This window comes from Dromiciops gliroides, chromosome 4, assembly GCF_019393635.1.
Source record: "Dromiciops gliroides isolate mDroGli1 chromosome 4, mDroGli1.pri, whole genome shotgun sequence".
Taxonomy (NCBI): domain Eukaryota; kingdom Metazoa; phylum Chordata; class Mammalia; order Microbiotheria; family Microbiotheriidae; genus Dromiciops; species Dromiciops gliroides.
The window spans coordinates 430,349,606-430,368,291 of record NC_057864.1 but is presented as its reverse complement, the minus strand read 5'-3'; positions in this window follow the sequence as shown (position 1 = coordinate 430,368,291).

Here is an 18,686-nt window from a genome sequence, read left to right as displayed (position 1 = left end):
ACTAAAACACTAAACATAGTTACCATATTTTAGAATCTTCAATACATTATTTTCAAAAACTGGATTTACCACTGAGATTGGTGCCCATTCCCAGACTTATTATGCTGTCCTCCCTTTTCCCTTTTCATTCTTATAATTAGAGGAATGTGTTCTTGGACTTATTGTATAATTATAGTTTGCTTTTAAATTTTCCATCTATTCCTCCTTGTTTTCTGTTATCTTTAAAATTCTGGATATTTTGATTTTTAGAACATCTTAGAAAATTAATATTTACCAAATTGTTTTAAGGCATCCAATACTGCATGTTGTTTTGGTGACTTTACATATCTTTAAGATATGCTAAATACAGATGGGAAAAGGTACTTAAACATTCCAATTATGTTTATAACTCGAATACCCCAGCTTTCTAGGACATGGACATCTTTGCCCCTCAGGGAAAAAAAGAAATAAAGAAAAAAAAATCCCTTCCCAGATGGATAGCTTTGGTGCTATCATGATTTACAGCTCCACTTCAGGAAGTGAAAAGGGCAATGATTGGAAAAAATGCTTCAAAAGTGACAGTAAAGTCCATCAAACCGTGGTTATAGATACATTACAATACAAATAGTATGAGGCTTTTATTCCTCTTTGTCTGATATAGGTTATCTTTTATGTTGCCTATGAGAAGTGCTTCTAGAAACAGGAATGGTTCCTGTCAAACATCATGTTAATTTTCACTTTCATCCTACTTGCAGGAGGGGCAAGAATCTGAAGATTCAGAATGCATAAGAAGTAACTAGTCCGTGCCACATTACTATATGAAATTTTACATTTAGAATATTATTTCATATTGTTACACATGTATTAAATTACATAAATATATAATTTGTGGTGAAAGTCTCACTCTACGAATATTTATTGACCACATTGAAAGGTACTCTTGGGAGCAAAAGAGGTTTGAGTTATGCTTTCTGTCACTGAAGAATTTACAAATTAATTTGAGGACATGACATTTCACACATAAAAAAGGAATGACAGAACAAAGGTTGTCATGAGACCATATATGCTACAGTTCCAAAGAGTTGGTATAGATCTTGACCACCTTTCCTAAATGAACTACTTGCCTTCCCATCTATGCCTATTGAAATCCTCTCCTTTTGTTGCTCAGTTCTGGTGCTGCCTCCTTCAGTCTTCTGGGATAATTACCCCAGGGAAAGAAATCCTAAGATCTTTCATAGCCTTCAACTTATGTTTCTTCTTTGTTTCTATTTTCATACTCTAGTTTGTATTATAGATATGTGTACATATCTTACTTTTACAACTATAATTGTGAGCTCTTTGAATGGGTTAAAATGTGTGTAACCAATGCTTTGTAGTTAGGAGATGATGGATAGATAGATAGATGATAGGTATAGGTGACCTATGTATAAAGAAACATTGAAGAGTGAAGAATACAAATACAAACAAGTGATATAGCCTCTGCCCTCATATAACTTACATTTTAATGGGGGGAAATAACACATAAAGAAGTTCTGTCAATGGATAGGTTATGGTCTGGAGAGCACTAGGCATTGAGGTGAAAGTCTGAATCAAAGCAAGATAAGGTTTAAGGAAAACCTACCTATTAGAACAGCAATATTGTTTCAGGGATGGAGCCCAGATTGCCAGAGAGGATAAAGCAAAAAGAGAAGCAATATGGTGTGATGATGTCAGAGAAGAGATGACTTAATGAACACTTGTCGACTTGAATTTAATTAAAATGTTAGATACAAACTATGAGAGATCTGAGAAGGGAGATGTCATTTGGGTCTAGGCATTAAATAAAGATTTTGTGGGGGAATATGATTTAATTTCTAGTAACTATTTTCTGTTTTTGTGCTTTCAGTAGTATCTGGCAGTCAAACAGCATGCATGTGCAAATGTCATCTTATTATTAATGTCATTAGTACAATGGTGAAGTTTCTTGCTAATGCAAAGGGATTCTGGTAACAACCAACCAACTAATGAATCACCAAGCTCCTATTAAATGTGCTTAATAAATCCTTACTGATTTACATACTTAAGTCACCAAATCCACCTTGCTCTTTTACAGATGATATTGTTTCCCATTTTTATGAGAAAATCTGGATTATCCTACATGAGGGACTTCTTTATCTGTTACTGTGTGATATAAATTTTCTTTCTTCTCTTGCTTCTTTTATACCTCCTTTTTCACTTGCTCCATATTCCATGCCTACAAATGACATTGTATCTCCCCCAATTCACATTCTCTCCCTCCTTCATCCCTCTTTCCCTCTTCCTTTTCCTTATCCTTTTTCTCTTCTCCATTTCCTTTTCATTCTCCTTCTCTCCTTCTTCTCCTCCTTCTTCTGTCTCTGGCTCTGTTTCTGTCCCTCTCTGTCTGTCCCTGTCTCTGTTTCTGTTTCTGTCTCTGTCTCTATCTCAATCTCTCTCTCTCTCTCTCCATCTTCTCTGTCTCTTTCTCAACATTCACAAACATATCTATCTATATCTATATATACATATATAGATGCATACATAAATATATACACACATGTATTTATATATGTAATTTTTCTCAATCCCACTATTCCATAAAACTACACTTGGGACATTAGCAAGATAATAGTATAGTTAGGGGAAGTAAGAATTCTTTGAACCACTAGACCAAATTGTGGAGCTGTGTCAAAGTGGAGGAATATCTTTCCCATAATCCATGAAATGCTTCTTTCTTCAATATTACTCTCAATGACTGGAACACATGTACAAATGGTATACATCAAATTTGCAAATGACATAAAACTATCGAGGATAGGAATAACTTTGAATGACTATTAGGATCCCAAAAGACCTTGAATAACTAAGAAAACAGAATGAATCTAATGTGATACAATTAAGTATGAATATTATGTTACAGACTTTTAGAGTTAAAAGTAACCTTAGAGATTTTCTACTCCAGTCCCTACCTGAATAGACATCCCCTTTACAACATATTAAATAAAGAGTCCTGCAACATTATTTGAAGTTATCTAGGGAAGGAAATTCCTCTACTTTCTGAAACAGAATATTTCAGTTTTGGATAGATCTTGTTGTTTTATTGTCTAAATATTTAGATAGTTGTAGGTGAATTTTCTCTAACAACAAATTTAAATCCATGCCTTTCAACTTCTCATTTCCCTTATTTCTGTTATTCAATGTCAAGCAGAACAACTGTCAACCTTCTTCCATATGACAACCTTTCAAATAAGTGAAGCCAGCTAACAAGTTCCTACCAAGCCTTATTTTTTCTAACATAAGAAATCCAATTCCTTCATCTTATCTTCATATAGCATAATCTCAAGGCCATTCCACAATGTGAGGACTGTCCTCCAGATACTTCCCATCTGGCACTAGTCCCATGTGGCAGTAGAACTAAACTCAGTACTCTAGAGGTATTATGAGTAGGCAAGAGTATCATAGAGTCCCTTCTGGACTCTATGCCTCTCAATACCCTTTAAGATAATATTAGATTTTTGGCACATCGATTCATATAATTATATAGAGAGCCACAAAAAATAGGATAATTTTCAGACTTTGGTTTCTCCTTATGTTCTCCATCTTATAATTGTGAAATTGATTTTTTAAACTCAAATATAATACAATGCATTTTTCTCTAAAAATAACAATTTATTTAATTTGGCCAGTGTTCTAGATTGTCAAGATCTTTACTGAATTCTTATACTGCCATACAGTGTATTAGCTACCCTCAGACTCATTATTTGTGCCCTTTACAATTTTAATGAAATTTTTTAAAGTATGTCACCTATTCCTTTTGCTGAGTAATTAATAGAAGTGAATCCATAATAAATGTGAATCAGTGAATTTCAGTCAAGTGATCATTATATATGGGAAATAATACTTTAGAAGAATTGGAGTAGTTCTCATAACCAATAAAAAAGCAATACTAGAGCATAATCTCAAAAAAACACCATGATGTGTATTGGAGTGCAAGACAAACCTTTCAACATCATAGTAATGCAAGTCTATAATCCAACTACTTATGCTAAAGAGACCAAAGTTGTTCAGTTGTATAAAGACCTACATTTACCTTCTAGAAATTACACAAAAAATATATCACATGCATTTTACTAGATTTAAATACTAAAGTAGAAAAAAAAATAATTGGAATTATAGGAAAGTTTGACCTTGGAGTACAAAATTAATCAGGGCATAGATTAATATAGTTTTATAAGGGTGATTTACAGGTCATACAAAAACTCCTTTTCAATATCTCAAAAGTCATTGGGCTTTTGGACATCATGCATAGCACCAGATATTCAATATAGAAATCAGGTTAAATGAAAATATACTTTGTCCCACATAGGGACTCTAGAACACAAGAGAAATTGAATCACTATCCAGTTAATCTTAACCATGGTAAATCAGAGTTGTTTTTTTTAATCAAGAGCCATGAGATTCAGCTCTTAATTTGATATTCAAAAATTGATGAAGCCAACAGGTTTTCTTTTTAACTTCAACAATTTAAACATAGGCTTGTTTTGTTTTGTTTTGATTTCATATTACATACATTAGAGTACTTTGACCATAGGGAGAGGCTTTTGAATACATATTCCATAACCTCATCCCCCATAAATGAGGAAATAATAATGCCATTTCAGTTGTTACCAGTTGTTGGCCCCAAGCCAAGAGTAGATATAAATTATAACAGATATTAATGTTACTGTTAAAAATAATACTATGAAAATAACATGAAAAGAGACCCTCTCATGTAGCTGAAAAGTTAATGGAAGGTAGACTTGTGCATTTATATACTGAATCTGAATTGTATACTCAAAAGACCACTTTTCTACAACCAATTCCCAAATTGGTATCTAAGATAAAGCTTGGCATAGGTGACTTGAGAACATCATTTCCACATCAAATCAGTATAAACTATTGATTGGTTATTCTTAGTCAGGTAACCCTCATTGCCCTGCAAAAACAAAAACAAAAACAAAAGAAGATCTGAAGCTATGTCTTAGTTCATAAGCTCCTTATTGCAAAATTCAGACATAAATTTAGGAAAGTAGGGGATACCTTTAGGACATATAGTTATGAACTAAACAACATTCCTTATAAATATGAAGAAGTAACTGGTATTTAGAGTGACTGAAGAACTATGCACATAGGTTGGCAATATTGTATAGGAGACAGCAGCAGCAACAACAAAACAACATTCCAAAGAAAAAGAAAACCTAAAAAGCAAAAAATGGCTGTACGATTAGGTTTTTTTTAATAAAAGTATTTTATTATTTTCCAGTTACATGTAGAGATAGCTCTCAACATTTGTTTTTATAAGATTTCTAGTTTCAAATTTTTCACCCTCCCCTCCCTCCCCCTTCCCCAAGATGGCAAGTAATCTGATGTAGGTTTTATATATATATACACACAATCACATTAAACATAATTCTGCATTAGTCATGCTGTGAAAGAAGAATCAGAGCAAAAAGGAAAAACTTCAAAAAAGAAAAACGGCAGCAAAAACAAAAGAAACAGTAGGGTTCAATGTATATCCATATCACACAGTTCTTTTTTTCCAGGTTTGGAGAGCATTTTCCATCATGAGCCCTTTGGAACTATCATGGACCATTGCATTGCTGAGAAGAATCAAGTATATCACAGTTCATCAACACATAATGTTGTTGATTCTGTGTCCAATGTTCTGCTAGTTCTTCTCATCTCACTCATCATCAGTTCATGCAAGTCCTTCCAGGTTTCTTGGAAATATGCCTGTTCATCTTTTCTTATAGCACAATAGTATTCCATTACATTCATATACCGCAACTTGCTCAGCCATTCCCCAATTGATGGGAATCCCCTCAATTTCCAATTCCTTGCCACCACAAAAAGAGGAGCTATAAATAGTTTTGTACATGTGGGTCCTTTTCCCTTTTTATGATCTCTTTGGGAAAAAGACCTAATAGTGTTATAGGTTTTTAAAAGTATCTGAGAAAAGTAAATTGAAAGGTAAAGGAAAATGTGAAAGGTATGCCCAACTGAATTCAGAATTCCTGATAATATCAAGATGTTTTTAAAATATGCAATGCAAAGATATTAAATAAAACAATAGAATGGGAATGACAAAAGATCTTTCCAAGAAAATTTGATCTATCAAGGGAATACTTATGTCAAAATGCATATGATTAAAAGCCAAAAATGGTAGAGAGTTAACAGAAGTAGAAGTGATAAAGAAGAGTTAGCAAGAATGTGCAGAAGGACTATATAAGAATAATCTTAGTATCAGGGGCAGCTAGGTGGCACAGTGGATAATGCACTGGCCCTGGATTCAGGAGGATCTGGGTTCAAATGCAGCCTCAGACACTTGACACTTACCAGCTGGATGACCCTGGGCAAGTCCCTTAACCCTCATTGCCCCATTAAAAATAAAGAATATTCTTAATATCACTGATAACCACAATGATTTAATTACTGATATAAACTCAGAACTCCTGGAAAATGAAACAAAATGGGCCTTTAAAACTACTGATAATAATAAGGCTAGTGAAGGTGATAGAATACTATCAGACCTATATAAAATTCTAAGAGATGCTGCTCTTAAAATGCTGCACTCAATATGCAATGTTTGGAAAATTTAGTGGTTACCATTACAAAAGATCAGTTCATATCCTCAAAAAGGGAAATGCCAAAGAATATTGAAAGTACTGAATAACTGTGCTCATTTTCACATGCCAGCAAGGTTAGGCTTAAAATTCTGCAAGCTAGTCTTCAACAAAATTTAAACCAAGAATAAAAAGAACAGGCTGGTTTTCAAAGAAGCAAATGAACTAGAGACCAAGTTGCTAACATTCACTGGATTATAGTCAAAGCATGGAAGATCTAGGTTCAAGGAAAAACATCTATTTCTGTTTCGTTTACTACACCAAAGCTTTTGACTATGTCAGTCATAACAAAAAGTAGATAGTTCTCAAAGAGATGGAAGTACCAGTTCCTTTTACTTGTCTCCTGAGGAAAAGAAGCAACAGTTAGAATTGAACATGTAACAACAGATTGGTTTAAGATTGGAAAAGGAGTTCTAGGTTCTATATTAAAACCTTGTTCATTTAACTTATATGTGGAAGTCACATGTGAAATGTCAGGCTAGATGAATTAAGAGCCAGAATTAGGTTTTCCAGTAGAAATATCAACAATCTCAGATATACAGAAGATACCAATCTCATGTTAGAAAGTGAAGAAGAATTAAGAATCCTCTTGATGAGGGGTAATGAGGATAGTGTAAACTCTGGCTTGAAAATTAATATTAGGGGCAGCTGGTGATGCAGTGGATAAAGCAGTGGCCCTGGATGCAGGAGGAGTGGAATTCAAATCCAACCTCAAACACTTGACACTTACTAGTTTTGTGACCTTGGGCAAATCACTTAACCCTCATTTCCCTAAAAAAGAAAAACTTAATATTAACCAAAAACCCCAAACAATTTAAGATCTTGGCAACTGATGCTTTCACTTCCTGACTAATAGGGGAAGCAAAAATTGAAGCAGTGTCAGATTTTATATTCTTTTTTTACTGTTTAGAATTTTATTTTCCAAATTACATGTAAAAAAAATTGACATCAATTTTTTGTTTATTTCGTTTATACAACAACCCTTTCTCTCAAGGAGCTGCAGTTACATTGGGGGGGGGGGCAATGAGGGCTAAGTGACTTTCCCAGGGTCACACAGCTAGTAAGTGTCAAATGTCTGAGGCCATATTTTAACTCAGTTCCTCCTGAATCCAGGGCCAGTGCTTTATCCACTGCACCACCTGGCTGCCCCCCTGACATAATTTTTTGTTTGTTTGTTTGTATTTGTGGATTTTTTTTTGTTTTGTTTTTGTGGGGCAATGGGGGTTAAGTGACTTGCCCAGGGTCACATAGCTAGTAAGTGTCAAGTGTCTGAGGCTGGCTTTGAACCCAGGTACTCCTGAATACAGAGTTGGTGCTTTATCCACTGCACCACCTAGCTGCACCCCTTGACATCAATTTTTAAAATTTGTGTTACAACTTCTCTTCTTCCCTACCTCCTCAGCCTACACCCCCAACAACTCAAGCAATTCAATATAAATTATGCATATGCAGTCATGCAAAACATCTCTAAATTACCCAGGTTGTAAAACAAAACATACAAAAATAAAACTTCAGATTAAGGAACTATTAAAAAATCATGCTTCAATCTGTTTTCAGATACCATGAGTTCTTTCTCTGCAGATGGATTACAAATTTCATAAGTCCCTCAGAGTTATATTGGATAATTGCATTGCTGGAAATAACCACATCCTTCACAGCACATCATCTAACACTATTGCTGTTATTTTGTATACAGTACATTTCACTCTGCTTCAGTTCATGTAGGTCTTTCCAGGTATTTTTCTGAGAGCATCCTGTTTATCATAACATTTATATAGTACTTTAAACTGGACAAAGAATTTTCTTCATAATATCCTAGAACAATACCATACATTTTGCAATTATAATCAATCATCATAACTGTTTCCGTCCATCCTATTCCCTTCCCATCATATTTACTCTATTTTCTATCGATTTTACCCTATTCCTCCTCAAAAGTGTTTTGTTTCATCATCGAAACTATTTGGTACTGACTAAGAAACAGAGTGGTGGATCAATGGAATAGGTTAGGCACAGGAGACACTGTAGTAAATTACTTTAGTAATGTACTGTTTGATAAACCTAAAGACTCCAGCTTCTGGGATTGGAACTCAGTATTTGACAAAAACTGCTGGGAAAATTGGAAGATAGTATGGCAGAAACTAGGCATAGACCAACATCATATACCTTATACTAAAATGAGGTAAAAATGGCTACATGATTTAGACATGAAAGGTGATACCATAGGTAAATTAGTAGAGGAAGGAATAGTTTACCTCTCAGATCTTTGGAAAAGGAGAAAAGTTTATGACCAAACAAGAGATAGAGGATATTATGAAATGCAAAATGGATGATTTTGATTACATTAAATTAAAAAGTTTTGTACAAACAGAAGCAATGTTTCCAAAATTAGAAGGGAGGCAGATAGCTGGGAAACAATTTTTATGGCCGGTATTTCTGATAAAGGCGTCATTTCTAAAATAATCAGGAACTAAATCAAATTTATAAGAAACCAAGTCATTCCCCAACTGAGAAATGATCAAAGGATATGAACGGGCAGTTTTCTGATGAAGAAATCAAAGCTATCTATTGCCATATGAACAAAAAAATCTTCTAAATCAGTATTGGTTACAGAAATGCAAATTAAAACTACTCTGAGGTACCACCTGACACCTTTAAGATTGGCCAATATGACAAAAAGGAAAATAATAAATGTTGGAGAAGCTGTGGAAAAATTGGAACACTAATGCATTGTTGTTGGAGCTGTGAACTGAGCCAACCATTCTGGAGATCAATTTGGAATTATGCTCATAGGGCTATAAAGCTGTACATACTCTTTGTCCCAGCAATACCACTATTAGGTCTTTTTTCCAAAGAGATCATTAAAAAGGGAAAAGGACCCACATGTAAAAAAAAATATTTATAGTTGCTCTTTTTTGTGGTAGCAAGGAATTGGAAAATGAGGGGTTTCCCATCAACTGGGGAATGCCTAAACAAGTTGTGGTATATGAATGTAATGGAATATTATTATGCGGTAAGACATGATGTGCAGAAAGATTTCAGAGAAACCTGGAAGGACTTACATGAACTGATGCTGCCTGAGATGAGCAGGACCAGGAGAACATTGTACACAGTATCAACAATATTATGTGTTGATCCAACTGGGATAGACTAAATTCTTCTCAGCAATACAATGGTCCAAGATAGTTCCAAAGGGCTCATGATGGAATAAGCTCTCCAAATCCAGAAAAAAAGAACTGTAGAATATGTATATACATTGAACCCTACTGTTTCTTTTGTTTTGGGTGCTTTTTTTTTTCTTTTTTGAGGTTTTTCCTTTTTGCTCTGATTCTTCTTTCATAGCATGACTAATGCAGAAACATGTTTAATGTCATTGTACATATATAACCTATATCAGATTACTTGCTGTCTTGGGGAAGGGGGAGGGAGGGGAGGGAGGGAGAAAAATTTGAAACTAAAAATCTTATAAAAAATGTTGAAAATTATCTCTACATGTAACTGGAAAATAATAAAATACTGTTATGAAAAAAATTGTTTTGCTTCTGACTACCCCCTCCCCCACTCTGCCCTCCTTTGTTTCACCCTTCCCTCCTTATCCACTTTCCCTCCTACATTCCTGTAGTGTTGGATAAATTACTCTACCCAATTGAGTGTGTATGTTATTCCCTCCTTGAGCCAACTCTGATGGGATTACAGTCTTTGAGCTAATTCTGATGTGTATAAGGTTCCTCAACTTCCCCACACCTCCTCCATCTCTACCCCCATTCCATAAGACATTTTCTGCTTCTTTCATGTGATATCTCACCCCATTCTGCCACTCCCCTATCCCTTCCTCCAGTGTATTCCTCTTCCCCTCAATTTTACCCCAACGATGTCATTATTGAGAAGCTAGGTGACACAGTGGACAAAGCACCAACCCTGGACCCAGGAGGACCCAAACCCAAATTTGGCCTCACCTCAGATACAAGACACTCATCAAACCTGATTGTACCCCCCCAAAAAAAGAGAAACAAAAAATAAATGTGTTACAGGTATCATCCCTTCATATTCAATTCCCACCTGTGCCCTCTGTCTAAATTTATTCCTATCATCTGCCCTAATACTCAGAAGTCTCTTATGATTTATACATATCATTTTCCCATGTAAGAATGTAAACAATTTAACCTTTTAACATCTCTCATGATTTATTTTTCCTGTTTATCTTTTTATGCTTCTCTAGTGTCTTGCATTTATTCGAGAGTCAAATTTTCTATTCAGTTCAGGTCTTTTCATCACAAATACCCGAAAGTCTTCTTTTTCAATGAAGTCCCATTTTTCCCCCTGAGAAATTATAATCAGTTTTGCTGAGTAGGTGATTTTTGGTTTTAAACCCTCTGGGATATCATATTCCATGCCCTCCAATATTTTCATGTAGAAGGTGCTAGATCATGTCCTATCCTTACCATGGCTCCACAGTATTTGAATACCTTCTTTCCGGCTGCTTGTGATATTTTCTCCTTGATCTGGGAGATCTGGAATTTAGCTATAATATTCCTAGAAGTTTTCCTTTTGGGATCTCTTTCAGGAGGTGATCAGTGGATTCTTTCAATTTCTATTTTAACTTCTGCTTCTATAATGTCAGGGCAATTTTCTCTGACAATCTCTTGGAAGATGATGTCTAAGCTCAAATTTTGATCATGGTTTTCAGGCAGTCCAATAATTTTGAAATTATCTCTCCTGTATCTATTTTTCAGGTCAGAAGTTTTTTCCAAAAAGATATTTCACATTACCCTCTATTTTTTTTATTCATTTGCATTTGCTTTATTTTGTCTTGGTTTTGACCTTTTTCCCATGTCTTTCCTGCATCACCCTCATTTCTCTTTCCATTTTTTCCTCTACCACTCTAACTTTATCTTCAAAGTCAATTTTGAGCATCTCTATGGCCTGAGACTAATTCATATTTTTCTTTGAACCTTTAGATATAGGGGCCCTGACATTGCTATCCTCTTCTGAGGGTGCAACTTGCTCTTCCTTGTCACTAAATAAGCTATCTATGGTTTGCAACTTTCCCTGCTCATTCTGCTGATCTTTCACTTGACTTTTTTTTTGGTGAGGCAATTGGGGTTATGTGACTTGCCTAGGGTCACACAGCTAGTAAGTGTTAAGTGTATAAGGCTGGATTTGAACTCAGATCCTCCTGACACCAGGGTCGGTGCTCTATGCACTGTGCCAACTAGTTGCCCCTTTCACTTGACTTTTAACTCCTTTTTAGTGTGAGGTTCTGTTTCCAGTATATCCTGTCCCAAGCTTCAGAGTGACCCAGATGTAATGATTTAATAAGGAGCAGTTTTTTCACTCACCTGGCCCTTTCTCTGGTATGTAGATAACCCCAGGCCAACTTGCCAATAAACCAGGCAGCAAAATGTTACGTTGAGTGGTTGATAGCTCTGATGAAACTGCACCCCTCCCCCACCTGGGCTGCCACTTCTCAAGGTTTCTTCCTGGTTCCCTGTTGAGGTAGGACATCTAAATCTCCCTTTAGCTCCTGCATACACCCCTATAGACTTCCCCCTGGCCAGCAGTTCTGCCCTTTCACCAAACTGTGAGCTTAGTTACAGAAGATGCCAGTGCTGCACCTGATTCTGAGGGTCAGGGCCAGGGTTCTCTGGTGCAGCTAGCCTGGGGCTGTATCTGTTTTGGCTCAATGTTGGGGCTGGACTCCACTACCAACCCAGCTCCCCCTTCTGCTGAACTTCCAAAGTGTCTTTGGCTGGAAAATAATCTCAGCCATCTTTTTGTAGGTTCTGCTACTCTAGGAGTTGTTTTTTGGCTGTTTGGAGTTTTTTGAGGGGGGTAATTATGTCAGGAAGTCTGAATGTTTATTGCCTTTCCTCCACCATCTGGGCTCGCCCCCAGATTTTATGTTCTTGGTCTCATAAATCACTATTGACAGTGACTGCAACCATGAAATTAAAATATGCTTGCTCCTTGGAAGGAAAGATATGGCAAATTTGGACAGCATACTAAAAAGCAGATATATCATCTTACTGACAAAGGTTGGCATAGCCAAACTATGGTTATTCCAGTAACAATGAATGGCTGTGATATTTTGAGTTATAAGAAAAGCCAAGCATCTATGATCATGATATACATTACATGCTTAGTTTTCCATCTCTTTTCTTCATGCCTTTGCAATGACTCTCCACCAGTTTTTAGACTACTCGACTAATTTCCTTCCTTACCTCCATTTCTAAAATTGCTTAGCTTTCCTTCCATTTTTAGGAGGCCTTTCCTGCCCCTTCTCCCTTGCCTGAGGAGGTGCTAATGTCTTTCCCCTGAGATTAAATATTTCATATTTATCTATTCATTTATTTGCCATTTCCAATGTAAATATGTACATATATAATGGATATATGTATTGCATAAATATATATCTGTGTATATGTGTGTGTGTTGTGAGTGAGATTTTCCCCATCCCTTAGTTATAAGAGATTTACCATAGTTATAAGTGATTTGATTAAGATAATAATCAATATATTAACTAAAAATTGTGATTTATTCTATTTAATATAGATTACATAAGGTCAAAAGGTTAAGTCTTTTCTCATATTTCCTAATTTTCCAATGTCAAGCATTAGGTAATATCACAAGATCTAGTAGTCAGCAATGCTATATTTTAATAATCATGAGTGACATACTTTCCTATAGAGAGTTCACGCTGCTGACCAGTGGCCTAACAATGACCCACCTTATTGTCATCATAATGCTGACATTTATAGTCATTTAGGTAGTTCCTCATATTTCCTAAGAATATGTTTTAATTTTAGAAGTACAACTAATGATATAATGCTGTACAAGTGTAACTTTGGAAGGGTATATAAACCCATGGATGGTGTAATTCTGGGTCTTTCAGGCCCAATGCCTGGATGACCGGATTTATTGGGAGGCTAAAACCGTCTCAATAAACCTATTGGCTTTGTTGGGGGACTAACCCTCTCTCAATAAACCTATTTGCTTCAGCCTGGAAACTTTGTTGTTTTTGTTCTTCCGTCAGACTTAAAAAATTTTCCCAACAGTGTGTGTGTGTGTGTGTGTGTGTGTGTGTGTGTGTGTGTGTGTGTGTATTAACTCAGTACACAGTGTTTGATGCAAGCTTATTGACTTGGTGGGGGTGGAGTGGGACTAGAACCCTGGACATGATAACGTTTTCATTGCTCTTTTCACTACACCCAATTTCATAACATCAAAACCTAAAAGATCTACATTAGTTGTTGCTCTTGTTAGTCCATTGTTTTTGAAGGGTGCATAGATGCACTAAACCAGGTTGACAATGAACAAGGGGCCTCAAACCCATTGGTGAGTTAGAAGGATGTGTACTCCAAGCATATGAAGACTTCTCTTGGTTGATTGGCTGGATTAGAACAATTTGTTCCCACAGTCATGAAGGCGGATGAAACAAGCACTGTAGAACACTTTCAGCTTTGTCTATACTAGGATTAAAGTACAGGAATCTCTATACAGTTTGGTATAAATTTCAAGAGTCCATTTTCCCTTTTTTTCATTATTAAGTCTCATAAAATATTTGGACTGTTCACAATTCACTGTATGAAACAACTGATAGATTCCTCTCAAGGGCTCTGTACACAGTCACTCACTTGTAAATAACCACTCCCCCTTTTAATATGGCAATTTTGTTACTCTATAGCATTGATCCTTAAATGTTTCTTTCCTTTAAAACCTTAGTTTCAATTGGTATGGTTCACTCTCGGGTATTTGGTCAAGGAACTCATACTCAGAAGAGAGAAAAAATCAATTACAATGCCCAAAGGTTAAATGGGTAGAAAAATAATTAGAGCATTTTGAAGAAATAATATCTTCTTTGGGTGCTGAAATTTAATAGGATGCTCTATGAAACAGTCTAGTTCAAAAGAACTGGACATGGTCCATTACCTTTAATTTTTTTTAGAGTCCACTGAATACTAAACCAAAGCAAACCGGATAAAAGTTTCTTTGTCCTCTTCTACACTGTGTTGTATATGAATTTATTTAAGGAAGGAAATTAAGCATTTCTATCCCTTTACACCTATGCAATCACAAAAATTCTGGACTAGTGTGGCAATTATATTTAAAGTGAATAAAACTGAATATCATGTGACAACCAACCCTTCCCCGACACATGGAGTTAATTATTGTATATATTTCCATTAAAGTGAAGAATGGCATTGTATTTTTTTTTGTTGTAGCAAAGAATTAGAAAACAAATTGGTACCTATAAGTTGGGAATGGTTGAATAAACCATAGTATTTAAATGTAAGATCATTCCATAAGAAATGATGTGTGATGGATTCATAGAAAAATGGAAAGACTAGTGTGAACTGATGTCAAGTGAAACAAGCAGAACCAGACCAATTTTCATGATGATAAAAATAATATTGTAAAGGAAAATAACTTTGAAAGACTTCAAAACTCAGATCAAAGCAGTGAACCATCATGGTAAGGGAACATGTCCCTCTACCTCCCAGATACTGGCAGAGAGGTTATGGATCTGAAGTACAGAATAAGGCATGTATTCTCAGACATTGTTCATGCCTTGATTTTTTTTGTATGCACATATGTGTTATTAGGGAAGTCATCAATTAGGAGTAGGGATGGTGATTCAGTGAGTAGTGATGGATATACAAAGAATATCAATAAAATATTGCACTCAAAAATATGAAGAAGGAAAAATTACAGGTCCTTGCTATGCCATATTAAATTTAAAATTTCTGGGCATGTATGCATTCACATATACATGCCTGTATTGTATATGTACACGTATACACATGTATGAACATACATATATATGCATATATAAAATATGTATATTTTTAAACCATGCAACATGACATATCAAGACTAAAAGAATGATAGAGACATATGGTGATTTGAGCAGACTGAAAAATATTACTAAAGTGAAAATATTTAGAACATAGGGTGGGAAGGATATATAAGAAAAATGTTTAAACAGATTCCCTCCCACAAAAAATGAATCCATCACATAACAAAAGGAAAGGACAGTTCATATAGAGTCTTAATCCTTCCTTGTAATGTATAAGCACAAAGTCAAAAAAAAGACATCTCCATCATGGTGGGCAGAGCCATATCCCACATTTGTCTGTATTGAATTTAGAGCCAGACCTAAATCTTTCATTTCATTTTATTTCATTTCATTTCATTTAGTCACTCATCTAGTTACTTATTTATTTGCTTATCTATCTTTTTGTCTGCCTGTCTATTTATTTATTTACCTAATTTATTTATTTATTTATTTATTTATTTATTTATTTATTTATATTTATTTATTTGCTTATTTATTTATTTGGTTGGTTGTTCATTCATTTGGTTTTTTTATTCATTTACTTACTCATTCATTTATTTGGTTATTTAAAATCATAAATTCATTCAACAAACAGAAATATTTCAGCATCTAAGAGAACAATAAAGCATTATAAATGAAACTGAGAAAAAAGAACACAACAGAAATATAGTTTCTTATATAAAACTTTTTAACTGCATATTATTTTGTGTTTATTGATGATAGGTTCACCAAAATAAAAGAAAATTAACTTTAAAAAAGTGATATTGTACATACACACAAATGGCAACCTAAACAGGAATATATCAGCTATTTTAATTATATAATCAATAAATTAATATTAAGGACTGACTACTCTGGGTATACAAATACTAAAAAATAAATTAATTAAAATAATCTCCAGTTTTTACTCTCAAGGAATTTACAATCTAATTGGGAAGAAAATACACACAAACAAATACACACAAAATAATACAGCTAAAATGGTGGAAGTCTATGGAGGAACATTATGAAGAAGTCAAAGAAGTATAAAATGAGTGAGAAATTAGGTGATGACTGAGGGGATGTCTGTCCTGTCCTCTGTCCTTAAATGCAGTATTTTATGACTTCACCTTTCAATCAGAGTGGCAGAAGGTATTGATAAGGCTATAAGTACTGATACACAGCTGTACCTCTCTCCATACGTATAAACATACATTATTTTAGTCCCCACTCAAGTGACTGACAGCCTAAGAAAATGTATTAGTAGCAAAGGAGGCCAATAACTCTAGATGAGTAATATTTGTTTTTTTGTTTTGTTTTGTTTTGTTTGTTTGTTAGTTTGTTAGTTAGTTAGTTAGTTTGTTTGTTTGTTTTGCAGGGCAATGAGGGTTAAGTGCCTTGCCCAGGGTCAGACAACTAGAAAGTGTCAAGTATCTGAGGCCGGATTTAAACTCAGGTCCTCCTAAATCCAAGGCTGGTACTTTATCCACTGCCCCACCTAGCTGCCCATAGATAAGTAATCTTTACTTGATCCAAGCTTTCCTAGATTTGAATCAATTTAAAATGCCTAAAAAGGAACTAGTTTCTTGACTTCATCCTGAGAGTATTTATTATTATTTCAGAGGGGGCAGTTAGCTGGCACAGTGGATAAAGCAATGGCCCTGAATTCAAAAGGACCTGAGTTCAAATTTGGTCTCAGACACTTGACAGTTATTAGCTGCCTGACCCTGGGCAAGTCACTTAACCCTCATTGCCCCACAAAATAAGAAGCAAAAAAAAAAAAACAAAAACGAAACGCAACAAAAAAAAAATATTTTAAAAATATTAAATAAATATTATTGTTTCAGAGAGTAAAGGGCTAAATGTTATTGATACATATTTAAGGCAAAAAACAAACAAAAAACCTGGGATTACACTTGGCAATTTAAAAAATCTTTTCTTGTTTGATTCCAAAAGATGATATTAAATAACACAAATTTCATCTTAATTTCATTTGTTTGGTTTGTAAATTGTGCAAATTTTATGAGTGGTGCAGAGTAGGATTGAGAAAAGCAATGCCCACTTGAGGTAGGCAAAATTAGATAGGTCAATTGCTTTCAGTCATTTTGAATCTGTATGGAACATATGTCATTTTTGTTCAGATTTTCTTTGTGCTCTCTAAGTGAAAAATGCAAGCAGAAATGTTTCACGCTTACCAAACCTAGTCTGGTTTGCTACACATAATGGAGAAATTCCTGACTGGGGTCTGATAACTCCAGTACCAATCTGAAATGATTGTTCCCTGTTTAAACAACAAATACAGTAGCACCATCTGTTGGCTTTTTAAGGAAATCGGGAGCAATCACAATTGATGATTGTCTTTCGTATTTCTGAATGTACATTTTCAAAATAACCAAGCAGAAAATATATGAAAAGGACATACTTTGGGCCCCTGAATTCTGTGAAATAACATATAAAGAAAGCTACGTGCCTCACCGAGCGGATTTTCATTTCCCCTTAGCTTACCTCGACTTCCCTAGATTCCCTCCTGACTAAGCTCAAAGCCCACCATCTGCAAGATTTTCCCAGTGTGTACTAGTACCTTTTTTTTTTTTTTTTTTTTAGTGAGGCAATTGGGGTTAAGTGACTTGCCCAGGGACACACAGCTAGTAAGTGTTAAGTGTCTAAGGACGGATTTGAACTCAGGTACTCCTGACTCTAGGTCCGGTGCTCTATCCACTGTGCCACCTAGCTGCCCCTGTACTAGTACCTTTTTCTCTGAGATTACCTAAGAGGGATAGATAGATGAGGGTGAACTGATGATTGGTAAATTTCTCTAGATGTATAAATATAGATAAGACAATACTTTGGAGTTGTATTATTTGGTCCACACAGGAATTCTCTAATATGAAACGTCTCTCCTTTGATGTGGATGTTTCACTTAAAACAACTCAGAGTTACAAGGAGTATTCCAAGTCTGGGATTGGTTAAATGACTTTCCAGTGTCCAAATGGCTTCTAAGGGTCAGGTGCAAAAAATTATTTGTAGCCAAGTTTTCCAGACTCCAAGTCTAGCATATTATATACTGTGCCATATGACCCTTAATCCCCCCTCTCCTTGTCCAAAAGCCTGTGGAAACATATGATATCACATTTTTTCCACTCCCCTTTGAGAAACTGAGAATTCTCTCCCACTCTGCTCCCTTGCAGGATTTCCTTTTCCCTATAAGCTTCTTTTTCTCAGACAACAAATGT